This window comes from Pavona decussata, unplaced genomic scaffold (assembly GCF_977016875.1).
Source record: "Pavona decussata unplaced genomic scaffold, jaPavDecu1.1 SCAFFOLD_72, whole genome shotgun sequence".
Classification (NCBI taxonomy): Eukaryota; Metazoa; Cnidaria; class Anthozoa; order Scleractinia; family Agariciidae; genus Pavona; species Pavona decussata.
Genome location: NW_028145491.1, coordinates 2,145,365 through 2,156,115, shown reverse-complemented (window position 1 = coordinate 2,156,115; position 10,751 = coordinate 2,145,365). Strand labels below are relative to the sequence as shown.

General features: G+C 38.2%; 1 long non-coding RNA gene across 1 annotated transcript; it reads left to right on the top strand.

Moving 5' to 3' along the window:
• The first annotated feature begins 2,087 nt into the window (after nt 1-2,087).
• Nucleotides 2,088-3,821, top strand: LOC146476925 (uncharacterized). The gene is made up of 2 exons (XR_014865454.1): nt 2,088-2,319; nt 3,678-3,821. It is a non-coding gene; the product is annotated as an uncharacterized LOC146476925 (long non-coding RNA).
• The last annotated feature ends 6,930 nt before the right edge of the window (nt 3,822-10,751 follow it).

Genomic DNA, 10,751 nt, shown 5'->3' with positions numbered 1-10,751 from the left:
AACTGATAAGAAATTACACGTAAGGTAAAAATATATTTAGGTAACATATAAAGAGTACATTAATTACCAAAAATAGGTGAATTGCGAGAAAATAATTTAATTATTGGCTTATTGTACATACCGGATCCTATTGGAACTGAAACTTGAAACTCCTGGTATATTTCTTCCGACACCTGTTTGTTTACCCGACGAGGATTTTTTAATTTTTTCGCTTCACCTCTGTGAGATGGGTAAGAACAACTGGATTTTAACTTCTGGTAATGTGTTGTTAATTCGTATTTGTGCTTTGGACATTTCCCTGTCTTCCTCTGATAGAGAATGCAATCCGGCGCGATTGAGAATAACATCAGCTTCGTTAATCCGTTTCCCTAAGCCTCGACTTCGATCCACTGACACCCAGATTAGTTAGTTAATCTGTTAAATTCTTTCTGCATGATTTTAGAGGAATAACATAAAGCTCATTTGGCGCTGATGGTGTTGGACCGCATACACGGTCCACAGTTGAACTGAATGAGCAGCTCATTTTGCGTTGTACATTACACTTCTGACTGCAATGTAAATCTGTCGCAAAAGACTGGAGCGAAGACCATATGTCACGTAATAAATGTAAATATGGTAAGAACAAAATTGTCATAAAATACTTTCGTACGTGTATAGTCTCTTACGATATAAAATAATATGACGTTATTTTTTCGGATTTTTTTCCCTTTGTATTGAAACAAAATAGAGTTCCTGCAAGTGAATCTGCAAACAAGACTTCCAACTGGGCTACGGTATTGTTTCTCCAAATTACCCTTGTGTTTTTGGCTCTTATTTGATTCGTTGAAATCGCGTCTTTGACAATTCAAGACAGCTTGACCCAGAAACTTCGCCTAATCAAAGCCCACAAAATGCAGATTAAATTTCAAAACGATTTTCCCTGCCCAGCAAGCATAACAACATGTAGGCCATTTAATAAGCAAGGAAAATGGTTGTAACTCTCGTTGGTATCTTCATTTCCCAATAGTTTGTTATTCCTTGCCACTTACGGCATGAGCCTAAACCAGCCTTCCTTAAATCAAAAAGCTTACTTATGAAAAACAGCGTGGAACAATCATCTATGGCCAGCCTTGGCTAGCCCCTGGCTCCCTTACAACCAATCAACTAGTTCCCAGTCTATCCCGAGTGAACAAATTCAACATGGCGTCGTTTTGTTTATTTTCGCGTTTTCTTGATTTTCTTTCCGTTAAATTCGCAAGAGAGGAGATTTGAATTTTTTGTGGAACTAATTTGATCAACTGAATATTTTTAACTTAAGAGAAACCCAATGCGAAATCCAGGAGCGGCTTAAACAGCACATTGATTGCGTCGTGTCGTGCTGTACATGACATCGAGTAGTAGGAGAAATGGAGGTGATGTAGCATCTTGCTGTTTGAATGGCCCAAAAAGATTATTGCTGATTTTAATAGATGGAAGGTAAGAGTGTTTGGTTTTGGCATCCAGCTTTTGCTGAAGATTTAGTTGTGTGTTCTGCGTGAGTTCGAAAATGGCTATTTTCTTGCTCATTCGCAGATACGAAATATAGGTATTCCAAAAGTAAATGTTGTAGAGTGACTTTTGCTTATTTCGCATATCTCTGGCTTTTTACAAGAAGTTCAATGTCTATTTATATCAGGTACAAAACATGAACTCCGTTCGCTAAATTTTACAGTTTTTGCTGGCTGTCAAATTTGGGTCAAATTTACCAGAAAAACTAGAACCTGAGGGGGTGATGGAGAGTGGATCTCATTTCTCCTATACCAAAACACTTGAAGAGCAAACTTTAGTATATTTATCCATAAGTCCACCTAACCTATCTATGATGTTAGTATGGAATGATTTGGCCGACCCCGATCTTTGACCACCTGCCTGGTTTTCTCAGACAATAACTCTTAATATCCAGTGGAAACTTCTAATTGATGAACACAGCTGATACACTGTGCTTTTTTTAGTGTGCGGGCATTGTTTTGTAATTCGCTTTCATTGTAATTCGCGCCCATCTTAGAATAATACCTCACAAATGGCACTCCCTAATAACTCATTAAATGGTAATTCCCTGTTAACTGAACAGCACCCTTGGCTTTAATAAATTAAAACGAAAACTGTTTTGTTTGTTTTAGATACGGCACAGTATTCAGCACAACACACCAAAGATTACCAACCAGAAAATGAAATCAACATCGGCAATTCTGTTTGTGAGCATCTTTCTTCTGGTCTCACCAGAGCAGGAGAGTGAAGGTTTTGGAGCTTCGTTTAAAAGGAGAAAAGAGAGCAGGAAAGTTTAAGAGGTCTTTTGAAAAGGTAATTATACGAACTTCGATAACCGTAATCATATGCAACGTGAAACTCAGTTCTGCACTGTAGAACACATAAGCTCTGCCCAGCACTGACGAATCTGACGAGTTGCCGATGTGATTTCAGACAATAGCTCTTATGTTATTTTAAGCTTAACATTCTTTTCCTTGCCCGCTTTTTATTTTAATTTGAAGCAGTTTACGTCTCGTACCGGCGTGGGAGAATTTGACGGCAAAATCATGAAAAGCTTTTGCTCGGTTTAAATCAAGACGTAAACCGGTCTGAAAGTCTCTCTCTGAAATTTTCCTATTTTAATTTATATCCCGGTTTAGTGAAAAACTAAAAATTTATTTTCATCCACTGAATGTTTTTTTTGATATTCCATGAGCAATGGAAAACATAGGGGTCGATTACTCGAATGAAATTGTCTGAAGTATAAAGCTGAATTTAATCGACACTTGAATGAAATTATAATCTTACTTTCTGATCTGTGTCTTCTTCAGTTCTTCTTCTTCTTCTTCTTCTTCTTCTTCTTCTTCTTCTTCTTCTTCTTCTTCTTCTTCTTCTTCTTCTCCTTTTGCTGTTTGAAATCCCCGTTTCCCGTTTATTCAACACCTGCTAACCTGCCGCCATCTTGACAATCTACTCAGTCCCGGTTCTACACCAACTAAAAAACCCCAAGAAACAGCGCTGGGTAGGCGATCGTTTCGCGTGTTGCCGTAATATACCATCCCTTGTTCAATTACAGCACCGGAATACAACAGAAATTTTCTTTTCTTTTATTTTCTTTTATTGATTTAGTCTTTTCTTTTCATTATTTTGTTGTTGTTGTTGTTGTTGTTGACCACATAAGGTCAGAGGTCTCGGCTAGTAAGGCCAAAACGCAATTTTGATCAAAATATAGGAAAGAAATTGGTACCCTCCGCTAGTAATTTTCCACTAGTAATGGATTTGACTGCCGAAATCAGAATTTACTTTTTGAATACGAGTTCGCTTTCAGAAAGCCCTCGAAACCTAATTTGAATAGTCTGTTAAGTTGCACCGCGGCTAACTTCCAAATAATGAAGTCAGTCTTGCACTTACGAGCTTGTTAAAATGACCTGCATCGATCGTCCACCCTGCGTTTCTTGAGTGTTTTCAGTGGTAGCCTACTATTAGAATAGATTACGGGGTTGCAAGGGTGAAGTTTCAAACACACAAGAATTAAAGTAAACCGGGATATAAAGAGAAGATGTGGGAATCAAAGACACTGAACAACAGAGCATGACGATAAGATGAAGTGACCATGAAATTCAGCATTTTTCTCGAGACTGCTCAAGTGAGTCGACCCTCATGTTTCCAACGAATCGTGGTTTTCCTTTCAGGAGATGTCGCTGGACGACCGTCGCAGTTTGTGCGCAGCTGCACGTGTCCTGAATTGCAACCGGGAACCGGCGGACTGGTGAAGAGTAAAATCATTTTTCTGCCACAGAATGAAAAACATGAGCGAATAAACTTAGGCAAACTACCGCGTGTTTGGTTGTGATATGTTTTTAGTGCTTTAATTTCTTGAAATTATTTGGATAGATGGGTCCCAGAACGGAGCCTTTTAATAGGAAAAAATATATTTTAAACCGGCTCTGAGAGACTTTACGTCAGTTTTTGACAATTTCAATATTCCAAGGTAAAACATTTAGTCCACTGGAAGACAAAGAAACTGATATCGCAGTACTGAATCATTTTATCTAAGTAAAACCTTTACAGAAGTTCAATGTTAAGTAGCTGTTGCATGATACCAATGACAGCTGACAGAACATTGAATGGAAAATTCCATAATAAACAAGCAATGAACAAGGGAAAGTCATGAAACACTCGGCAGCGGCTGAACTACCATGTTAATATTCAGTGGAAAGTTCTAAGTGCTATGAGCTGATCACAACTTAAACCGAGTCTGTTTTCTGCTTTGCCAACTTTGTTTTGTAGTTTCTTTCTTTAAACAGCACTTCACGGCCATCTTAGAACAATAACTGGTAGCTAGGATATAGTTTGCAGGAGTTGTCATTGATTAACACGATATGAATGACAATTCCTTGTCACTGTAAACGATAATAAATTCCACTAAAAACTGTTTTGGAGCCATAAGCTTGCACACCGCGCTCACAGCATTAGCTGGATTAACCCAAGACAACTAACGTGAAAATGAAACCGACTTCTCTAGTTCTATTGTGCGCGATCTTCCTCCTAATCTTCGCAGTACAAGAGAGTGAAGGTTATGGAGGGACTATACGCCAAGGGAAGAGGAAGAAGTTGTTTAAAAAGGTAACTATATCAGAACTTTATATTTATAATGATATCATACAAGTAGCTGTGGCACTAGCAATTGTCTTGCGCAACATTACCCATAGCGTTTCCAGCATGGAAGGACGGAGTAGCCTGGTGTGTTGTGGAACGACAAAGAATGGAACTCAATTGCGTGAAAGTTTGCACTGTATGATCCTGCCTGGTTAGTTTTCAGTAAGAAAACTCAGTTGCAAGCAGTATGTCGGTAACAAAAGCCGGGTATCAGTATTAAAGCGACTCCAAAAGCTTCGAAATATGGGTGGTATATTTGAACAAGGATCCGGACAGAGCACTTAAATTTGCAGTTTCTATGAATTCCTGACTAAAAAAACAAAATTCACAGCCTGGGAGAATTTTTTTTCACTTTTCTGTGATTGTGTGAATAGCTTGTGTTAACTTTGGGTAGCGTAAATAAAACTGGTTAATAATATCTTTCTCCAGCATTATCACTCGGTAGTGCCAAAAAACTGAGTCGGCAGATGTAAGATTATATTGTATTTTTCAGTGGTTTAGTTTCGTTCACCTTCAGATTGAATGAAAATTGAATGAATTTTCCGAGATCCAAGCCATGCATTCTTGGTTAGAACATCTGTTTAGAGTTTCCGCTTTCAATTTACACCCATCACTGACCGGGTTATGATGGAAAGCGGGCCGGTTATTATCCTCAGAGAACTTTACCATGCTGCTTTTAAAAGTTTAAGATTTCAATTTAAAATTTCAGTGCATGAACCGATCTTCCCATCTCAAGTAACTTAAGTAGAGTGCTTTTGAAAACGAGAACATTTGTATTCTAAACTTAGTCCAAGCTTGTATCATGCTTATAAATATAACAGCACCGGGCGATTGACTGAAAACTCCAAGCGTCAGTCCGCAGCCTCAAAGCAAACCCCAACCTCGTGGGTACTCTCTGGTTACAACAAAGAATATTTCAAATTTTTGGATAATTTTTTTCATCCTTTTAACATATGTGTTAAAACTTTTTTTTTTTTCTGCGGAAAAATTGCATTTGACACCTGAAAAGTTCGGCGTCTGAATCAACAGGAGTAGTTCATGCCTTGATTTGGGTCGGCCACAATTCAAATTAAGTTCGGCTCATTGTCCAGGATACCGATAAAAAACTGCTTGCCAAGATTCAGGTTTGAATAGAATAACGCCATATGATCAGCCAGGTCAAGCCTTGATATGCTTGAGGTGGAATCATTTTTATTCAAATGTAACCAATAAATTCCCTGTTAAAATTTGCTGTTGCTTGATAACAACCGACACAGTGTGTGAACTTTGAATGAAAAATGCGATAATATGCACGCAATTAGCAATGATAAAGGGCAAAATACCCTTTCCTCTTCTGAAGAAGCCTTGTCAATTTGTTATCGTGTATTCGACAGTCTGCTTTCATGTACGCTGACTTTGTTGTGTAGTTCTGTTTTACACGGAAAATCACGTCCATCGTAGTTAATCACTAGCAATCACCATTCCTTGATCAACACTGTTGATTACAACTTCCTGCCAAATAATCGGTCCCTAAGCTCTTAAAAATTCCAAGTTAAAACTGTCTTGGAGTCAAACGTTGCACACGGCGTAACATCAGAATAATCCTAGCCATGATAATTGAGGTGAAAATGAAATCAACCCTCCATTTTTTTTTTTTTTAATCATCACTCCTACTTTTTATCTTAGCAGCACAGGAGAGTGAATAAAATATTGGATGGACCATTCGTCGAATCGGGAAGGCCAAAAAGGTAATAGTCCCGAGCATAGTCTCCACATTAATTTGAAACTCAGTCTGTTTTTCGCTAACCGGTCTCCAGCAAGGTGAAAGTTATCAGCACTAACAAATAAATCAAGCGTGCAGAGATCAGTAGCCGTAACATCAGCAACTCCCAAAAGTTCCTCTCTACAAAACAGCTCAGTAGAGGCCAGAACACGTTTTAGTACTGCAGAACAGTGAATATCTGGAACTCTCTGGACTCCTCACTGAAACTTTCTAACTCTGTACTTGTTCAGTCTTTAAAAACGTGTTTCATTACTTCCTGGAACTCTTTAGAAAAATTCCCAACTCATTAAAACAACTGAACGGTTTTTAATGATCTGTTTTGAGAGAACCTAAAAAAATATTTTGATCTACTGAACGGTTAAATTTTTTTCTTCCAGGAGATGCCGGCGCTGGACTATTGACGCAGTTTGTGCAGAGGGAGTGTACTAACATGAATTGCGACCGGGAAATGGAAGACGACTGAAGCAAACGACTAAGGAAGAAAGTTGTTCTTTCATTTTTTCGAAATTGTTATTGAAAATTGAACGCTTTTAAACGTAACTATAAACAATAAAGCACTCCAATGTAAACTTACACATGAGCATCGTAAAGGAGCTGTAGAAATATAGATAAATAAAGCGATACTTACTTTAATTGGCTCAGTGTTATTTTAATTATCTATATCAGAAATGAAGACAAAACCGATTGAATACTGAAAGTAGAAGCTCTTTGTTTCGTAAAACATAAGCAAATACTGAGGCACCTCAAGGAATTCTGGATAGGATGCTGGATTACAATTATCAGTTAAATTTTCGGCCATTTCTCACCTAGCAGTTAATTGTACTGCTCTCAATTATCATTTCAAACGCGGAATATCTCAATCATGGTTACAATTTTGGCGAATTATAATCTACTGAAGGCATCAGGTGAGACCCATTTACAGTGCAACGAAATCAACCGGGGCCACCCAACATTGATAAGCCAATCACAAGTCACGTTCACAACAAAGGGGTCTGGCTTTGGTAGTTTGTAAACCAATCTAAAACAAGAACATTTCTGTAAATTTAAAAGTGTCGGTTTTTCCGGTGAACCCGGTTGAGTTCGTTCCACTTTAAGACCTCTTTCAAGTTCAGACATTTGCTCAGCACCTAGTACGAAATCTCTGCAAGCAGCATTTGCGCCGTGACAAAAGCAGGGCCTCTCCAAACTTTGTGAGTGTACCTTTACACCTTTGCGAGCATGTTTGACAAAGAAATTAAGTTTACAGTATTTGCTGATTCATGAAAGAAGATGCAAAAGTTTTAGGAACGGAGAAGATATTTTGTGTTTTGGATCAACAAGAGAATTTTCTTAGAATTAAATCTTTTTTAAAAGGAAAATGCACTTCAATATGGATCAGTGAAGCTGTTTTTTGGTCTAGATTAGACTGCATGCAGTCCCTTTCTGGTCAGTCGAGTCAGGGTGCGTCCACAGCGCAGCGAGACTGGAGCGAGGAGAAATAAACGAAAAGAGACCCCAAGCCCCCCTCTTGTTTGCTTGTTTGCTCCAGGTTTTTCGCGCTCAGCTGTTTCGTGCGACCTCTCGACTATCCAGAAAGGGACTGCTTGCAGTCTAGGTCTAGATTGGCTTTTCGTATCAACATTGACAATCAGGCCCCCGTTGCTCAAAGAGCGGATAACTTTATACACTGGATAAGTCACTATCTAGCGGAGGAAATGTACTCCAACCAACGCTTTTGGCGGCCAGTTTTCCACATAATCCCATACTTAAATTTGACATATGCTTCTACTCCATCCACAAATTATAGGGCTATCGGGAAAATCTTGCACCAATTTCATCTGCCGGATAGCGACCTATCCAGTGGATAAAATTATCCACTCTCAAAACAACTGGGACCAGTTCTTGACTGATTGAGTTAGTTCACAGTTTCCACAAAAGGCAACGCTTAACGGCTTTAGGCGCCGGCAAATCTTGACCTGAAGCGATATTTTGTTAAACCCATGATGTTGTCGTTATTACCATCATTTGTATTGCCCCACAATTAGTCATGTTTTCAGGGGCACTCCCAGATAATTTTGAGCTCAGTTACGGACACATCTGTGTAAGCTAATGCGGATTGATCTGTTCTGATGATTTAGCTGCAAGTTTATTTGAACAAAGTTTTAGGAAAATAATTTTATTTCCCGAATTCTATCGAGCTGACGTGGATTTTACGAAAATACTAGGCTGACCTTTTCCCGTATTTTTAACGACATATTTGCCCCTACGAAACGAAAGCTTTTCAGTGTTAAGAAATTTTGAGTTGATATTTTGTCGAAGAAAACTGTAGATTTTATTTTTGTTTAAATCCAAATTTCTGTGACAATCCGAGCAGATTCAGAAATTCATTGAAATGAACCTTTGAGGTTTTACGCCACAACCTACGGTCATGTTAGAACAAGTACTTATATGTATGTTTTTTCATCAACGTGTCGCTACGGTAACAATTCTAGTTATTTCGAGCGTTCAAAACATCTTTTTAATCAAAATGATTTTGTATTGTTAATTTCAGTGCCTCCCGGCCGTGCGGCAAATTAGCAGAATCGGTCACCACTGATGTAGGGTAACAATTGCAGCTATTTTGCTGACCTAAACACATTTTTGTCCGTTTTTAATTTAAGCTAGTTCCAAGCAGGTTATGTCTAGCACTGTGCGACAAATTTCCATGTTTAATCACTTCCTAAAACACTCTCAAAAATTATCATCCTTTTGGAAACATAAGCTGTTATCTCAATTCGCCGTTTCGGGAAAAAAACCGGCTTCAAAAAGTAATAACAGCGCCTAAACAAAAGCCTGGGAGTGTCATATAAAACGTTTCGCAATATGCCAGTACGGTCAGGTGCCGAAGAAACAACATTTAAATTTACAGTTTCTGCTCTAATTACACCATCTCAGCTCCATATCTGTCTGCTAAAATTAATAATAACCACGCAGTCAGTTATGAAAATGGACGAATCATCATCCCTCGCACTATCTAACAAACCTTGTTAATATCCAGTGGAAACTTCTAATTGATGAACACAGCTGATACACTGTGCTTTTTTTAGTGTGCGGGCATTGTTTTGTAATTCGCTTTCATTGTAATTTACGCCCATCTTAGAATAATACCTTACAAATGGCACTCCCTAAAAACTCTTTAAATGGTAATTTCCTGTTAACTGAACAGCACCCTTGGCTTTAATAAATTAAAACGAAAACTGTTTTGTTTGTTTTAGATACGGCACAGTATTCAGCACAACACACCAAAGATCACCAACCAGAAAATGAAATCAACATCGGCAATTCTGTTTGTGAGCATCTTTCTTCTGGTCTCACCAGAGCAGGAGAGTGAAGGTTTTGGAGCTTCGTTTCATGGAGAAAAGAGAGCAGGAAAGTTTAAGAGGTCTTTTGAAAAGGTAATTATACGAACTTCGATAACCGTAATCATATGAAACGTGAAACTCAGTTCTGCACTGTAGAACACATAAGCACTGCCCAGCACTGACGAATCTGACGAAGTGCCGATGTGATTTCAGACAATAGTTCTTATGTTATTTTAAGCTTAACATTCTTTTTCTTTCCCGCTTTTTATTTTAATTTGAAGCAGTTTACGTCTCGTACCGGCGTGGGAGAATTTGACGGCAAAATCATGAAAAGCTTTTCCTCGGTTTAAATCAAGACGTAAACTGGTCTGAAAGTCTCTCTCTGAAATTTTCCTATTTTAATTTATATCCCGGTTTAGTGAAAAACTAAAAATTTATTTTCATCCACTGAATGTTTTTTTTGATATTCCATGAGCAATGGAAAACATAGGGGTCGATTACTCGAATGAAATTGTCTGAAGTATAAAGCTGAATTTAATCGACACTTGAATGAAATTATAATCTTACTTTCTGATCTGTGTCTTCTTCAGTTCTTCTTCTTCTTCTTCTTCTTCTTCTTCTTCTTCTTCTTCTTCTTCTTCTTCTTCTTCTTCTTCTTCTTCTTCTTCTTCTTCTTCTTCTTCTTCTTCTTCTTCTTCTTCTTCTTCTCCTTCTTCTTCTTCTTCTTCTCCTTTTGCTGTTTGAAATCCCCGTTTCCCGTTTATTCAACACCTGCTAACCTGCCGCCATCTTGACAATCTACTCAGTCCCGGTTCTACACCTTCTGAAAAACCCCAAGAAACAGCGCTGGGTAGGCGATCGTTTCGCGTGTTGCCGTAATATACCATCACTTGTTCAATTACAGCACCGGAATACAACAGAAATTTTCTTTTCTTTTATTTTCTTTTATTGATTTAGTCTTTTCTTTTCATTATTTTGTTGTTGTTGTTGTTGTTGTTGTTGACCACATAAGGTCAAAAGACACT